The sequence below is a fragment of the Cavia porcellus genome, unplaced genomic scaffold (assembly GCF_034190915.1).
Source record: "Cavia porcellus strain 051 isolate PalLab524CR breed Dunkin Hartley unplaced genomic scaffold, mCavPor4.1 scaffold_4, whole genome shotgun sequence".
Taxonomy (NCBI): domain Eukaryota; kingdom Metazoa; phylum Chordata; class Mammalia; order Rodentia; family Caviidae; genus Cavia; species Cavia porcellus.
In genome coordinates, this window is record NW_026947487.1 from 22,638,881 (window position 1) to 22,656,934 (window position 18,054).

At 34.4% G+C, this 18,054-nt stretch overlaps 1 long non-coding RNA gene across 1 annotated transcript in view; it reads left to right on the forward strand.

Annotated features, from left to right (window-relative positions):
• LOC134475572 (uncharacterized) overlaps positions 1-17,599 on the forward strand; it is a 38,662-nt gene extending 21,063 nt beyond the window's left edge. The window contains exon 2 of the long non-coding RNA XR_010046740.1: positions 17,000-17,599. This is a non-coding gene — a long non-coding RNA (uncharacterized LOC134475572). The remainder of the gene's footprint in view (positions 1-16,999) is intronic.
• Positions 17,600-18,054: the final 455 nt, after the last annotated feature.

Consider the following 18,054-nt stretch of genomic DNA (forward strand, 5'->3'; position numbering starts at 1 on the left):
TTATTCATGAATTCTCTGCCTACCCCTATGTCTTCAAGATTTCTACCTACCTTGTCCTCCAGTAGACTTAGTGTTTCTGTTTTAATATTTAGATTCTTGATCCATTTAGACTTTAGTTTTGTGCATGGTGATAGATAAGTGTCTATTTTCAGTCTGGCATGTGGAAAACAAAATTTTCCCACACCATTTATTAAAAAGGCTATCCTTTTCCCAGTGAACATGTTTAGCCCCTTTGTCAAATACCAGATGGCTGAGTGTCTTTGTAGTAGTGTTTGCATCTTCTATGTTCCATTAATCCTCAGGTCCATTTCTTTGCCAGTACCATGCTGATTTTATTACGGTGGTTTTGTAGTATGGTTTCAAGTCAGGAATTGATGCTTCGTGTCTTACCTTCGTTGCCCTGAATTGCCTTTGCTATTCTAGGTTGCTTCTCTTTCCAGATGAATTTTAGGAATATTTCCTCTAAATCTGTAAGTTATGTTAATCGTATTTTGATTGGGATTGCATGGAATCTGTATAACAGTTTTGGGAGTATGGCCATTTTCACAATGTTGGGTCTTCCTAACCAAGAGCAAGGAATATCCTTCCATTTTCTATATACTCTTCAATCTCCTTTTTTAGGGTAGTATAATTTTCAGCATATAGGTCTTACGTAAGTCAACATATAGGTTGATTTTAAGCATTTCATTTTTTTAGATGCCATTGTGAAAGGTGATATTTCCATAATTTCTTTCTCATGGAGTTTTTTGTTTGTGTACAGGATTGCTATGGATTTTTGAATTTTGACTTTGTATCCAACTACACTGCTTAATTTTATTACCTCTAGCAATCTTTTAATGGATTTTTTGGGGGCTTTCTATATGAAGTATCATGTTATCTGCAAATAATGATAATTTAACTTCTTTTTTCCCTATTTTTATTTCTCCTTGTCTCATTGCTGTGGCTAATATTTCCAGATTAATCGTATTATATTGAATAGAAGTGGTGGTAGTGGACATCCTTGTCTTGTTCCTGGTTGTAGACTGAAGGCTTTCAATTTTTTTTCCATTTAGTATAATGTTGGCTGTTGATTTGTCCTAAGTGGCCTTTATCAGATTGAGGTCATGCCATCTATTCCAAGTATCTGTAGGGTTTTTATCATGAACAGACGTTGGCCTTTATCAAAAGCTTTTTCTGCATCTATTGAGATGATTATGTGATTTTTGTTTTTGGCTCTGTTGATGTGGTGTATTGTATTTATTGATTTGCGTATCCCTGCAAATTGACTGAACCATCCCTGCATTCCTGTAATAAATCCCACTTGGTCAAGGTGTACAATCTTCTTGATGATTTGCTGTGAGAATCCTGGCATCAATATTTATTAGTGAGACTGGTCTATAGTTCTCCTTTTTGGTTGAGTCTTTCTCTGGTTTTGGTATCGGAGTGATACTTGCCTCTAAGAATGATTTAGGGAAGACTGCTTCTCTTTCAGTTTCATTAAAGAGTTTATGGAGTATTGGCATTAAATCTTCTCTAAATTTTTTATAGAATTCAGCCATGAATCCATCAGGACCTGGGCTTTTCTTTGTTGGTAAATTTTTAATCACATTTTTGATTTCAGTAGCTGATATTGGGTTATTCAAAATTGCCATATCTTCTTGGTTGAGCTTTGGTAGTTCATATGTTTCTACAAATCTGTCCATTTCTTCTGTGTTTTCCACCCTATGTGAGTACAGATTTTCAAAGCAGGTGTTCATGATCTTTTGAATTTCCATGAGATCTGTAATAATTTCCCTCTTTTTCAGTACTTATTTCCTGGATTTGTGTTTTTCTTTCTTTTGCTTGATAAGGTGGCCAGAGGTTTATCAATGTTGTTTATTCTCTCAAAAAACCAGCTTTTTTATTCATTAATTAATTCTTTGTACTTTTTTAAAAAGTTTCTATTGCATTAATTTCTGTTCTAATCTTTGCAATTTCCTCTCTTCTATGAGCTTTGGATTTGAATTGCTCTTCCTTATCTAGAAGCTTGAGATATAGCATTAGGTTATTTATTTGTGTTCGTTCTGTTTTCTTGATGTGACTATTTATTGCTATATATTTCACTCTTAGGACTGCTTTCATTGCATCCCATAGGTTATGGTATGTTGTATCTACATTTTTAATGTATTGAAGGCATTGTTTTATCTCTACTTTCGTTTATAACCCACTGGTTATTCAGAAGGTTGTTATTTAATTTACATGTATTTATTCAGGTTTTACAGGGATTTTTGCCATTGATTTCCAATTTTAGTGCACTATGGTCAGATATTATGCATGGTATAATTTTGCTGCCTTTCTATTTAGTTAAGAATGATTTATGGGTTAATACATGGCCTATTTTGGAGAATCTTCCATGTGCAGCTGAGATTGTGTATTCTGATGTGGTTGGGTCGAACACTCTGTTAACATCCACTAGTCCATTTGCTCACAGGTATGATTCAGTTCTGTTATTTCTTTGCTGATTTTTTTTTTTGTCTATTTATCTATCTCTTTGTGACAGTCAGGTGTTAAGGTCTCCTACTACAATTGTGTTCTTGTGCTTTTAGTTTTTCATATCCATTGGTATTTGTCTTATATACTTGGATGCTCCTGTATTTGGTACATATATAGTTATAATTGTTAGTCCTTCATCTTGTAGTTTTCCTCTTACAAGTATATAGTGGCCTTCTTTATCTCTTTTAATCATTTTAGATTGAAGTTTACTTTGTCTGCAAACAGAATAGCTAACCTTGCTTTTTCTGGATTCCTGTTGCATTGAATATTGTTTTCTGTCCTTTTACTTTTGATCTCTGAGTTTCTTTTTGGGTCAGATGTTTTTCTTGTATACAGCATGTTATGGGATCCTGTTGCTTGATCCATTCTGTCAATCTGTTTCTTTTGATTGGTGAATTGAGGCCATTTACATTTATGGATATCACTGATATGTACTGGCTTGACTTTGCTATGTTGTGTTCCAGCTGTTGGTTTCCTGTTATGCTCCCTTGTTTAATTTCTTGTCCAGCCTGGTGGTTTCTTTCTGTTATTCTGGAGATTGTGGTCATTTTTATCTCTACCTAGAATGTCTTTCAATAGTCTTTCTAGGGTTGGTTTGGTGGACATGAATTTCTTCAGTTGTTCTTTGTCATGGAAGGATCTTTTTTCTCCATTAAATTTGAAAGACAATTTTTCTGGGTACATTAGTCTAGGTGGAAAGTTGTTTTCTTTTAGGGCTTGAAATACTTCACTCTAAGCTCGTCTTAATCTGAAGGTTTGTGCTGAAAAGTCTGCCATGATTCTAATAGGCTTTCCTTGATATGTGAGTTATGTCTTTTCTCTGACAGCTTTTAGTATTCTGCTTTTATGCTGTATGTCTAGGATCTTAATTATTATATGTCTGGGTGTAGATTTATGTTGGTTGTGACTGTTTGACATTCTGTATGCCTCACTTAATTGTATAGCAGAATTTTTTCCCCATGTTGGGAAGTTTTCTGTTTTTACTTCTGTGAATAGTTTAGTTATGTCATTTACATTGACTCCTGAATCTTTACTGATGCCTACAAGTCTTATATTTTTTCTCTTGGCATCATCTTGAAGCTTCTGGGTTGTCATTTTATGCTGCTTTGTTGGTTTTATAAGTTCTACCCTTTCATGATCACTATCTGTGATCCTGTCCTCAAGGTCTGAAATTTTATCCTAGGCTTCATTTAAATGGTTTTTCCAGCTTTCAATAGAATTTTTTGTTCCTTGGATATCTCTTTGAATTTGTTTCATGGATTCTGCTTGTTTTCTACATTGCTCATTCAAAGTTTCAATCAATTTCCCATGCTTTATATTTTTTATCTATTTCTTCTCTAGCTATGTTGAGCAACTAATTTATTTCTGTCTTTACATAAGACATTATTTATAATTTGATTCCCTCTGTAGCCTCATGAACTTGTTTCTTTACTTTATTTGCTATTTTTTTCAGAGATTTTTGGTGTATGACTTTTAAAGTCTTCTATTTCAATGTTGTCTGTACTTGTTCCTGATGGACTACATGTTTGAGATTGCATTTTGTCTTTTAGTTTTGTTATTTTCACCTTTTGTGTAAATATTTGGTCTTTTAATCCCAACAGTCTCAACTGTCTGTAGTGTGAATTTTAGGATCCTACTCTGTGGTTTATGTATGTCCAATTGCTGGGTACCACAATGAAGAGGAGAGCCAGATACCTGAATTCATCCTGTAGGGCCTGTTGGGTGAATCTTATGTTCTTCCTGGGCTAACTAGCCTAGAAGTATTGATGTAAGTCAACTCTTAGTTCCTGCTGTGGCTATTTCGTCAGGTTGTTGCAGGTCACCAACTCCCCATCAATAGTGTTTGTGTCAGATGAAGCCTTACTGTGACACTGTGTGTCTCATGAGAACTTTTAATTTTCTCCAAGTTGGGGGAGGCCTTATTGGTGCATTCTTCAATCTGTCTGATGTTCTCTGTGTGGAGGAGGGAATTACCCCCTCTCTTGCCAGGTTTGCCAAGCTCTTTCAGTTGGAAGGAGCTTCACTTCCACTCCTATTTACCTGCAGACCTCTATTTTAGGAGCAAACTCCCCACACTGACTGGAGCCTGCTGATGTCTTCTGTTTGGGTGAGGGGTTCTTGAATCTCCCATTGAGCCAGTGTTGTAATCCGTTGTAGTCTAAGGTTCTGGGAGAAGAGATTGGATTCAAAGATAAGTTGCAGTACTAGGTAGCAGAGGCGGCAGGTTTCCCCAAGGGCAGGCCTGCAGTGGTGGTCTGGGTGTCCCAGGTTTCCCAGCCATTACTCTATTATTATGAATAGTACTTTTTCATAAAGATTGCTTCATGCATTGAGTTTGTGTATTACTGCTGTCTTAAGTTTCGGAGTAATTCACCAATTCAGAATACAGACAATCATGTGAAAGGTTTCCAGAACTATCATTTGGACTTGGATGGTAAGCCTGTATTTCAAAGCTCTAATCATAAATTTTCATTTTCTTTTCTTTTTTAAATTTTATTTTAAAGAGATTAAGACAAAACAGGATATAACAAAGCAGATCAGAACAGTACAATGTAAGCAACACAGAATTTCACTAGAAGACAACCCGTAATTAACAGTAACTACCACAATGTCACTTTCTTTGAAACAGTTGAGTATAACTTCATATGCAATAGTATCAAACATAACAAAATTGTATAAAACTACACAGAGCACAGTAGTGACTGTGATTTCCAAAGTCGTCAAAACCAAGTGAATCTTTACTCAATTTTATGACACTCATGGGTAAGAGAGAAGGATTAAGGTTTACTGTGTCAACTTAATTGATTTTGAACACACACAGGATATTGGTAAAGCACATTTCTGTGTGACCCGGACTACTATATCTGTTCCCTCATCCCTTCCGCTCAGGTGCTGCCTCTTGCTTGGCTTTCCAGTCATCATGAACTAGCTAGCTTTGCTCCACCACACCTTTCCTTTTAACTATTTTTGCTTTAGAGCCAATCAATCACATTCTGAACCCCCTGGAAACTATTAGTTACATTAAACTCTTTTCCCTTAGGTTGTGGATATCAGGTATTGTGTCCCAGCAACAGGAAAGCTGGCTAATATAGTAGGATACTAATCCTGTGCAAAACCAGGCAGCTCACAAGTTCCCTTGAGGTGAGGCTAAAGAGAAAGCAGTCGTAACAAAATTTGAAAATGCTCTACTGACCTGGTTCTCTCAAAGTCTTTTTGTACAGGAAGTGTCAAGAAAAATCTACAGTAATATAAGCAACTTTGATTTCTGAATCTTTGCCTTTTCTTTTCTTTTCTTCTTTTACTTTCATTCCTTTTCTCCCTTCTTTACTTTCATCTTTTCTTCTTGTTGGAGATTGAATCCAGAGATTTGCACATTCTAGACAAATGCTCTACCATTTAGCTACATCCCAAGCCCATTAACTTTTATTTGATCAAACTTTCTATTACTGAGTTGTGAATAGCCATGGTATTACACTCTATTTTAATATAATTCCTTCTATCAATAGAATGTGAAAAATATAAAAGATCCACTTCACTAATATATTCCTTTAGAAACATATGAAAAATATGTTAAACAGCATGAGGATGGAGCTCTGGCTCAATAGAGTTGTCTCGCAAATGCATTATGAATATTTAATGGATACTTAAAGTAGCCATGCTTTCATAATAAAAACTTTAAAAGAGTTCAAGAAACTACTCATACTTATATAAGCCCATTTACTGAATAAATATTAGAAGTTTGGAAAGCTACATATATTCCTAATCAGTAAACAAAAACAAATGTAGTATTGCTCAAATGTAAGTCAAACACTTGCCAAGTTTCATTTCAACTATGGTGATGCTTTGGTTGCTGAATAGTTTCAAGTTCTTACTTTTCACTACTCAAATGGCAGAGTTTTACAAAAAAATCTTTCCAGTGTTCATAACTTTGCTTGATAGTCAAACTTAAAATCTGATTTGAAAAATAGCTGTAGATGCCAAGACGGAATCACACCTTGGCCTGGACACAAAGAGGTGATTCTTCCATATAAGTTCCACTCTCACCCACACAACTTAAATAGCGTGTTAAAACATTCGTCACCATTTTCTTTTTTTGATGCTTTATTTGCAGAAAATACTGTGAACATGAAGCCACAGGAAATTAATAACACCAGCAATAAAACTAAGAGAAAAAATGTGAGACCCATTTTAGAGTTAAAGAAATCATTGTAATATTTATTAAAGTTATGGAAAAATGAATTTATAAGTATGATTTTTGGGGCTCAGATCCAATTATTTCGTTTTCCATTATATCTTATTGGAAAAAATATATTCAGTTCTCTAACTTTTCAGTGTTCAAACATGGATTTGGACTGAATTGAGTTTGACAACCCAGGTATCACTGTACTTTCTCACCTGTGTTAATTAATGTTCTGTTGCTGTGACAAAACATCTGATAATAATGATTTAAAGGAGAAAAAACTTACTTTGGCTCATAGTTTTAGAGGTTTCAATCCACACTCAACTGGATCTATTGTCATTAGCCTTTGGTGAGTCAAAAAATTATAGCAGAAAGGATGCGGTGGGGCAGAGCTGCTCATCTAATGGAGGTTAGGAAGCAGAGATGAGGAGAAAACCAGAGTTAAAATGATCTGGAGACAATATATACCTTCTAAAGCATGCCCCAGTGACAAGCTGATGGTACTAAGATGTCTTTTGGAATACGTGCTAAAGACAAGAACCGCAAACATGTTAGTATTTTCTTGAGCTTCATGCTAACTGGAGTGGGGAAAACCTGGGCAGGTGAAAAGTTGTATTTCCATATTTTCTTTTCTAAAATTCTGGTATACTAATATAATATAATATAATATAATATAATATATATAAAATAGATGCAGAAAAAGCTTTTGATGAAGTCCAACACTTGTTTGTGACAAAACCATACAGAAAATCAGAATAGATTCTCTCTCTATCTCAATCTGATAAAAGCCATCTATGACAAATCAACAGCCAATATCATACTAAATGGGCAAAAACTGAAAGCTTACACTCTAAAAACAGGAACAAGACAAGGATTTCCACTATGACCACTCCTATTAAATATAGTTCTGGAAACATTAGCCAGAACTATTAGAAAAGAGAGAAATAAAAGGAATAAGGATAGGAAAGGAAGAAGTTAAATTATCACTGTTTGTAGATAATATGATACTCTACCTAGAAGGCCCCAAAAACTCCATTAAAAAACTACCAGAGTTAATAAGCACATTTAGCAGCATATCTGGATGCAAAGTCAACACTCAGAAATCAATAGCATTCTTTTACAAAAGCCACAATCTTAGTGCAAGAGAAATTATGGGAAATAACACCTTCCACAGTAGCATCCCCAAAAATGAAATCCTTAGGGATCAGTCCAACAAAGGATGTAAAATATCTGTACATTGAAAACTATAACACTCTAAAAAGGGAGATTGAAGAGGATATCAGAAAATGGAAAGATATTTATTGCTTTTGAATAGGAATAACCAGCATAGTGAAAATGGCCATACTCCCAAAACTGTTACATGCATTTAATGAAAAACCAATCAAACTACCCTTAACATAATGCACAGACCTAGAGAAAACATTCTTAAAATTCATTTGGAAACAGAAGAGACCTAGAATAATAAAGACAATCCTTGGAAACAAAGGCAAGGCAGGAGGAATCGTAATCCCTGACCTGAAATTATACTACAAAGCTACTGTGAAAAAAATCAGCTGGCAAAAAAAAAAAAAGAAATAAATAAAACAGACCTGAGGATCAATGGAACAAATTAAAAGATGCAGACACAACTACAAAGACACTCAACCACCTTATCTTTGACAAAAGGGGCAAATATATTCACTGGAAGAAAGATAGCCTCTTCAATAGATGGTGCTGGAAAAATTTGCTTTCTTCATGTTGAAAATTAAAACTAGACCCATGTCTCTCACTATTCACTAAAGTCAAAGTGAATCAAAGATCTAAATATCAAAATAGAAAAACTAAATCTACTGGAAGACAAGTTTGATAGAAATCTTGAAGACATAGGATTAGGTAAAGAGTTCATGAACAAAATGCAAACCATATGAGAAGTACTTCAAAGAATCAACAAATGGGATCTCGTCTTATTAAAAACTTTTTGCACTTCTAAAGAAATCACCAACAGAGTGAAAAGAAAACCCGAGTGGAAAAATTTTTATCCAATCGTCCCTCAGACAAAGGCATTATATCTATATCTATATCTATATCATCTATATCTATATCTAGAACATATAAAGAATTAAAAACATCAGGTCTCCCAGATTCGAAGATCCAATCTAGAAATGGTCATTTAAGTTGAACATGCACTTCTCAGATGAAGAAATACATATGACAAATAAGCACATGAAGAAATGTTCACCATCACTGGTCATTTGAGAAAGGAAAACTAAAACAACACTGAGATCTGAGATCCCATCTCACTCCAGAAAGAATGGCTGCCATCAAGAAATCAACCAATAACAAATGTTGGTGGGGCTGTGAAGAAAACGGAACACTTCTCTACTCTTGGTGTGAGTGTAGCCTGGTACAAACATTGTGGAAATCAGCATGGAGATTCCTCAAAAAATTAGGATTTTAAGTTCCATTCAATACAGCTAATCCCCTTCTGGATATTTTCCCAGAAATATTGAAAATGTCATACTACAGCTATATATGTGCACCTATGTTTATAGCAGCACAATTTATAATAGCTAAATCTTGGAAACAATTCTAATGCCCATCAATCATGGAATATATAAAAAAGATGTGACATTTTTATACAATGGAATACTACTTAGCTATAAGGAAAGATAAATTTGAGTCTTTCATAAATAAATGGCTACAACTTGAAACCATATTCATAAGTGAAATAAATTAAATTCACATGTATAAATGTAGGTACACATGTACAAATATTTTTATGTATATGTATGCAAGATAGATAACTATACTACTATGTGTTAATTTAGAACAGTTTGTGTTGTCACTGATTATTTGATCATTTTTATGCCTAGATCTCGTAACCTAAGCAACTACTTCTAAAATAACAGTATGCAATATATTAGTGTTAATTTTCTACTATTTTAAAACTCTGTATAATTTCTACCCTTTTTTGTTTTGTTTTTAAAATTTAAAGAAGACAGTATATATGGCCTTAGAATAGCTATAAAGTATAATGCACACATATCTTGAATATCATGGAGAATACCTGAGAATTATAATTAGATGCAATCATGATCTCATGATGGAAATGTGCACAAATAAGTCTTCTGCAGTTAGAATATGATTCATGTTTGGTAAAGATATAAACAAATCTTGGGCTGGATAAAAGAAGCAGCTCAGGTAATAACATTATAGAAGGAAATTTTGTATTTTAATTTAAAGGGTAGGATAATTTTGACAGGCAGATATTGAAAGAGACAAATGTTTAGAGATAGAGGAGCACATGTTGTGCTGTACATCGCAAGGCCGTAATGAGGGTCATGTAGATTTGACAAGGAAATGGTTTTGAAAACAGTAGTGTTTGTATTTTGTTTTTTGGAAATTAGAAGCCATCCAAAATGAATAGGAGGGAATAATGTCCTTTTTTTTCAGGGAGGGGGATTTTCTACACAAGTCTTTTGCAGAATAAGATTAAAAATAAATGAAGTTTACAAGTGCAAGGTCTGAATTTTATTCCTGGTACCAAAAATGAATAAATAAACAAATAAACACACAAACAAACTTTGGGAAGATTATTTTGCAATTCATTTTATATTTCATTGCTGGAAACTGAAAGTAAGATCCCCACGTAGGAAGATACTTTGGGGGTCTAATTTTGAAACTTGGGGTTATTACAGTGAGAATTTAAAGGTAGAGACCAATAGGTAAAGACTCAGTTAAGAGCACATAGCCATCAAAGAGACATAAAGAGTGAGAGGAGGGAGGGATCTAGATATTTGCTTAGAGAAAAATTCAGAAGAAAAACCCAAGATGAGGATTTAAGAGAATTTTATACATAATTGTAGGATTTTGCTATATTTTACCTGGGAGAGGAAGGAAAGCTCGGGAATAGAGAGAGAAGGCAAGCTTTTCACTTGAGGCAATGATGTGGTGGAAAAGCTTAGGGATTATTCAGGAAGTCACAGTACAAAACTAAGTGCAGAACTCTGCAGGTTCAGAGAAGGTGCCAAATCCAGCGTGTAAGTCAGAAATCTAGATCCTAGGAGAGAAGGCCGTATATGTGATCCCTGAGCAAAAGGCAGAAATCTGAGGAAAATATTGTCATCAAGTTTCAGCTCACCATTGCAAATATACAGACCTAATTTAAAAGACCAAGACAAGAAACTGGAATTTATATCTCAGGGAGAACTTGAGTAGCTTATATATGGAAACTGCTGGAAAGTGCACTTGGAATTTGGGGGAAAGATGGAGGCTAAAATTAGAGCAAGTCTGTATTCATCTTCATAGATGTAAAGTTATTTTCACAGGAACAATTATATCTTCAAAGGTCTGAAAATATGCAAAAGGCAAAAATGGTACATGATGCAACACTGGTACAATATATTCCAGTATAAATTCAGTAGAGGTGGAATAACAGTGCTAGTGGGTATGAATTTTCCATTCAAATATTAACCAATTTTGTCTTAGAAAAAAATATAGACATTTACTCTTCCATAACTAATTAAGTATCTCAAATTCCCATTTTTTCCCTAAAAGCAAGTAACCATACCATAGCTAATAAATTCCAGGTGATCTCAATCATCTCAGCCTTAGTGGTCAGTTAACTCAGGATTTCTCCATTTGTACCCACATCCGGCAGGCATGTTAGTCCTTGAAGGTGTATGTGAATGCCTCAGCAGTAGCAAAGCAGGAGCCTCTAGTCACTGGCTGTCAGAATGGGCCGAGCTACACCTCCCTTTATCTGATTCTTGTGTACCTAAACAGGGTTCACCATCTGTCCATGCAGGATATAGACCTTTGTTACTACGGGATGTCTGTCCTCTTACCTGACTGCCAATTCTACATGTTTTTTCTCAGCTAACTTCTATTTCTGGAGCAAACAGATGCCTGAAGTGCACAGGGATAATATTTGATGTTGCCCGAGGCTCTCTCTGAGAAGGAACAACCAAAACAGACATCTGTATTCTTGTGTTATTTAGTCAGAATGAAGCCATCCAGGAATCTGATAAGAAGGGAACATAAACCATATCTACTTAAGACTTATTTCAGATTTCTCCTGCAATCCTGTTTGGGTAGCACCTAGTATAATGATGTAAAATACTAACTTAATCAAAGATGCTAAAGGCTGAATAACTTGAAACTTTTTTTATTGATTATAAATTTTATTTCAATGTTATTTAAAATTAACAGATATTTATAGAAATTTAGTTCTGAGCATCTGATTATGATGGATGGCAAACTTTCAATTAAATCCATGCATTAAAAATGAGTTTGGTAATTTAACTGATACATGCAGTGAATTTTTTAGTATATCCTGTGTTTAGACTCTGCTGTGTTTTTTAAAAATCTGAATAGAGTTGCTCAAGCCGTGGAGGTCACAGAAGTGTTGAGGTTACCCACCTTCCTAAGGTCAAGGAAAGATGAACATTTAGCTATTCCTTAGATGAACTGTTCTCAATCTCTCTCATATCCCTATTTTTACAAATAACTAGTGCTTCTACTTCTTTCGAACTTTCTAGGATGGTATGAGGAAAACCATTTTTCACTGTAGGAAGTTGTGGTTCAGAATTGTCACTCTATCATTCCCCTTTAAGTCTCTGTTTTTTACCTTCCAAAAAATGCATTGAAGTCTTTTGTTTGTTTTAATCTTCCCCCTTATCACTGTCTTTATTTAAACTTTTGTAAATCATTTTATATTTTAATTTCCTTAATATCATAATAAGATTTAGGATAGATCATATAAAAACAAACATGTCATATCTAGTTTTTGGTCATATTTATCTTATTCAAGTGATTTATTTCCATAGCATTTGCTAAGTTCCTGAGAACCTGGAATGCTTAGTTAGGTACAATTAAAAGTCACTAAGGCAGTTTAATGGTACATCCAAAGAGCAAATCTATAATAGACAATGGAATTTATAAAGTCAAATAGCAATTAGAGCTATCATGTATGGTGTGCTTACTCTACGCTATATTTTTATTTCCTTACAAATATTAGTTAATCTAACTCATATCTAGATGTTATGCTCTATTTTAAAAATGAGGAAATTAAGAAAGAGGAGTTGTGCAGATTAGAGGTCTCACAGTTTCTAAATGGTAGAGTTGGAATTCAAATCCAAGCTGCTTGACATCTGAAATAGAAGGATACAAATACCTCTACTGGGAATAAGAATGGGGGTGGAAGGGTTAGGATTTGGTAAACCAGGTTGTTGCCTTTCTCTTCTCCACTCAATCTCCTATTCATTTTAAACAATTATTAGTATGCAAGAGCATCACATGGTCCACTAAGTCTAAACTGCCAGCTTCCAGAACTCCAAGGGGCACTTCAGAGCAGTCCATGCTCACTCCTGTCCTAGGGGGACGACACTTGCTCTGTAAGTGACACAGTAGCCCTCCTTATCTGGAGTTTTGTTTATCATAATTTCAAGCACCATAGTCAACTCGCTGTGAAAATAGTCAATGGACAACAAGAATAATTGATTCACAAGTTTTACATTGCACACTGTTCTGAGGAGCATGGTGAATCTCACACCATGTAATCCCATCCCACACTGGACACGAATCATCCCTTTGTCCAGCATAGCCACACTGCGTACGCTCCTTCGTCACTCAGCTGCAATCCCGATTGTCAGAACACTGTCATAGTCCCAGCACTGTTACAATTGTCCTGTTTTATTTTTACTTATTATTGTTAATTTGTTTCAGCACCTCATTTATTAATTAAACTTTCATATAGCTGTGTATATCTGGGATAAAATGCAGTATATGCAGGATTTGGTATTGTCTGCGGTTTTAGGCATCTACTGTGGGTGAAATTTGATCTATTTTCCCCACAGGCAAGTGGAGGTCTCTATACCACTTGTGCAACAAATCACTACAACATCCAGGTACCTGTTTTTGCCTGTGAATTGAAATGATCATACTAAACAGCAACAATAAGAAGCAAATATTATTTCACTTGGCTGTATACTGAAAACTGCAAATATATATATATATATATATGTATATATATATATATACATATATATATATTCATTTAATTATGTTTTAGCTTGAGGAGATATAAATAAGAGAATATGGTTTTGTTTCATCACTTTCTTTTTCAAGAAACTTAAATACAATCAATTTCTTAATTTAGAAGTGCTCTTTCTACTTTTAAGGACCTATACTTTCCCATGTTTGTATTCTAGTCATTCAAAGTTTAGTTCAGTACTCTCTTTCATGAACTCTTTCCTTTTTAATTTATCCAGTCATTACTGATGTCTTTCCCCTCTGCATTAAGGCACTTATACAAGAAGCAATGTGTCTTCCAATAGATTTAGTGTTTCTGTTTTAATATTTAGATCTTTGATCCATTTAGATTTTATTTTAGTACATGGTGATAGGCATGGGTCTAGTTTTAGTTTTCGGCATATGGAGAGCCAGTTTTTCCAACATCATTTATTAAAGAGACTGTCATTCTTCCAGTGAACATGTTTGGCCCTTTTATCAAAGATAAGGTGGTTGAGTGTGTTTGTAGTTGTGGTTGTATCTTCTAATCTATTCCATTGATCTTCGGCTCTGTTTTGGTTCTAGTACCATGTTGATTTTACTACAGTTGCTTTGTAGTGTAACTTCAAGTCAGGGATTGTGATACCTCCTGCCTGGGTAAAAACCTTGAAGACATAGGAGTACATAGAGAATTCATGAACAGGACTCAAACCACATGGGAAATGCTTCCCAGAGTCAATAACTGGGTTCACCTCTTATTAAAAAGTTTCTGCACATCAAAAGAAATCTCTAGCATAGTGAAAAGAAAACTCACAAACTGGGAAAAAATCTTAGTGAACTGCCCCTCAGACAAAGGACTTCTGTCTGAAACATATAAAGAATTAAAAAAAATCAGACCCCCAAAATTCAAAGACCCAGTCCAAAAATGAGCATCTGAGATGAATAAACAATTTTCAGATGAAGAAATACAAACATCAAATAAATATATGAAAAAATGTTCAGCATCATTAGTCATTAGAGAAATGCAAATTAAAACCACACTGAGATTTCATCTCACTCCTGAAAGAATAGCCAGGATCAAGAAAACCACCAACAACAAATGCTGAGAGGCTGTGGGGAAAAAGGAACTCTCCTGCACTGTTGGTGGGAGTGTAGACTAGTGCAACCATTGTGGAGGTCAGTCTGGAGATTTCTCAGAAAGTTGGGACTGGAAGCCCCATTTGACCCAGCTATTCCACTTCTACGCATATTCCCAGAAGAACGGAAAGCATCATACCACAGTGATATATGTGCACCTATGTTTATAGCAGCACAATTTGTAATAGCCAGATCTTGGAAACAACCTAAGTGTCCATCAACTGAAGAATGATAAAAAAGTTGTGGTATTTTTATACAACAGAATACTACTCAGCTATAAAGAATGATCACATTGAGACATTTATAAATAAATGGATGCAGCTTGAGACCATACTCATAAGTGAAATAAACCAAACTCAGATGTATAAATACTGAATAGCTTCCCTAGAGTAAGAAATGATAAGAATACATAAAAGTATGTGGTAATCATGATTCTCAATCATATTGGTTTGAAGGCATATAATGTTTTCACTCATTAACTGCAATGGTTTTAACCTAGGTTGTTCGATTTTAGTATCTGTGATGGTACGAGTAGTTATATTAAAGAAAACAACACATCATAAAAGCTAGTGCTGATTTAATATCATCTTGTTTTGAAGTCCCATCAAGCTGTAGTACATAGGTTTCCACTGGTTTTATCATGTCATATCTTACTATACTTTACTATATGCAATAATATAAACAAAATTTTTTATAGGCAAAGAGATAATATAGAAACTGATGTTCGTTTTCTGTTAACTGGTTCTAAATACCCTGTAATTCTTTCATTCTCTTGAATGGCTTCACACGGTCTTGATATGCTTGATGCTATAATATATGAAGTTAAACTCAAATATTTCAAGGAAAGAGACACTATGGTAACTACTATTATGTTAGATTATCTGGGGGTGAAACACAATGATGCTTAAATTGTTCAGTCCTGACCTGCGTTGTTCTGTTACAATGTCCTCTTTTATCTCAATCTCCTCCCCTTTTTTAATTAATCTATTTTTTCTCATTTTTTAATTAAGGGAAAACTAAATTAAAAAATAGTGGGATATACTATAGTAACTTTTTTTGTTTTCCTATTAACCTGATTTGAACTCCAGTATTGCTCTCCCCATCTCATTCTGTCTGATTATACAATATTCTATTTTGTTTGATAGCATCAAGTTTGAGGGTTTAGGCAACCACTTTGAAGGCAATAAGATTTACGATGATGCCCATTATGGCTTGACTATTATCTTCTTTTGAAGTCCTATAAGGTCTCCAGTGTAGGTTTTATTGGTTCTGTTCTGTACTGTTTTGATCAATTCTATTATTCCTGATGATATAGGCAACTTTTTTTAAAAAAAATAACAAGAGGCATAATGTTAACCATTTTTGATCACCTGATATTCTATTTTTGCATCATGTACTATGCCCATCCTTCTGTTCTAACCGACTCTGTTTTGTTTAGTCAAATTAGGTTTTATTCTCTTCAAAAAATAAAAGTAATCAGAACTGTGGGGATAAAAAAACCCAAAAAGTGTGACTGTTATTGTAAAAATGAGAGGAAAGGAAGGTGGTCTAAGGGATATAACTGCATGTATATTTGAGTGTGTAGGATGGAAAACCATATTAGTGAGCTTTTGTTGGATCATTGAACAGAAGTCTCTGCAATCTCACTGTATGAATGTCCACTTTATATGCTTTAATTTTGTAATTTGGACAACTGTTTCTAGGATGACTGTGTGAGGCCTATTAACTAGTGATTTCTTAATGTATAATTTTTTTTCTTGAAATCTTGTATTATTTGTACACTTTTACTGCTTTGTTTTTTATCTCCTATCTTTTTTCTCCTTAAATAAAAAGAAGCAATGTGTCAATGATTGAATACAAAATAGTGTTCATATCTTCTGTATGTTTGCTTAACTTCTACAGGAAATAATAATCATGTAGAGGGTAAATACAATGTCATGCCCTTATTCTTAAAAAGTTCCTGTGATGATTAACACTTAAAAAGTTTTTGCCACTCACAGAACATCAATACATAAATAAAGATTATTTATTTCTGAGTTTGTCTATGAGCTTTTCCAAACAAAATTAACTTCAAATGTGTCAACTCACCCTTATGGCTTGGCATCATCTAATCAATAAAGGATCTGACAAGAATTGAAGAGAAGGAAGAATAAATGTTTTCATTTTTTTCTTGCCTTACAGCTTGATCTGGGACAGCCATCTCACCTGCTCTTGCCCTTGCACTGCCCTTGAACTGAGATTTATACCATCAGAAACCCTGATCCGCTGGCTTTGGGAGCTGGATTGAACACTGCCCCACTCATCTCAGTTGCCAGCTACCAGATGCCAGATGATGAGACTTCTCAGGCTCCCAAACATCCTGAGCCTGTCTACCTGGAACTAGTGGCTGTCTTAGTAAATAATGTTAGAATACTTGTAGTTTATCAGATCCTATGGCAATTATATGTCTTACAAATGTACTCATTAGTTCTAATACTTAAAACTTTGCTTTGGGTACTAAAATGTAGGGGGAAAGTGGCTTTTCTGGATGAATCAGTCTTTTAGAATTAGTTTTCATTTGGTTTGCAAGTGAGTTCTTTGGTGAAATGAAGTACTTAATTCAGTCTGTCTTTCCAAATGTGTCCATTCCTTCATGAATTGATTGCTATGTTTTCGTCCCTTTTCTAAGTGTTCTTCTTTATATCTTTTATTATAAATCAAATGTATTTTATTTGAACAGTTAATTTATGAGAAATGTATACATGAGGAACTTAAAATATTAAATTGTGTTGTCACATACAACCTGTGTTTGAATCTATATCAAAGCATTTGAATCAGTTCATCTTTTGGCTTCTCTTGATAAAACCCAAAAGTAGTGTCTCTGATTAGCTGTGAAATGGGGGAAACCATGTGGCTATTCCAGGCATGGTAGAGAAGATTCTTAACTTTGTCCTGTAATTCAGTCTTTCAGGAGGACTGTAATTATGTGTTACATTACATAGTTCTCTAGGTCATTACACACTAAAGCATTTTTTTTTATGAATTTGGAAATAACTATAATAACATGAATTTTAATATTTGACAATTATGGGCTAAAATGTAACCATGAACTCATGGCCTTACTTTTGTGTGAAAAAATTTGTGGACTTGGAAATATATTTCTTGGAGTAAATGCTTTTTATTTGCTATTAAAACATAAATAACACCTTATGTTCTCATATGAAAATAAACAGAAACAAAGCACAAAAATAAAAAGA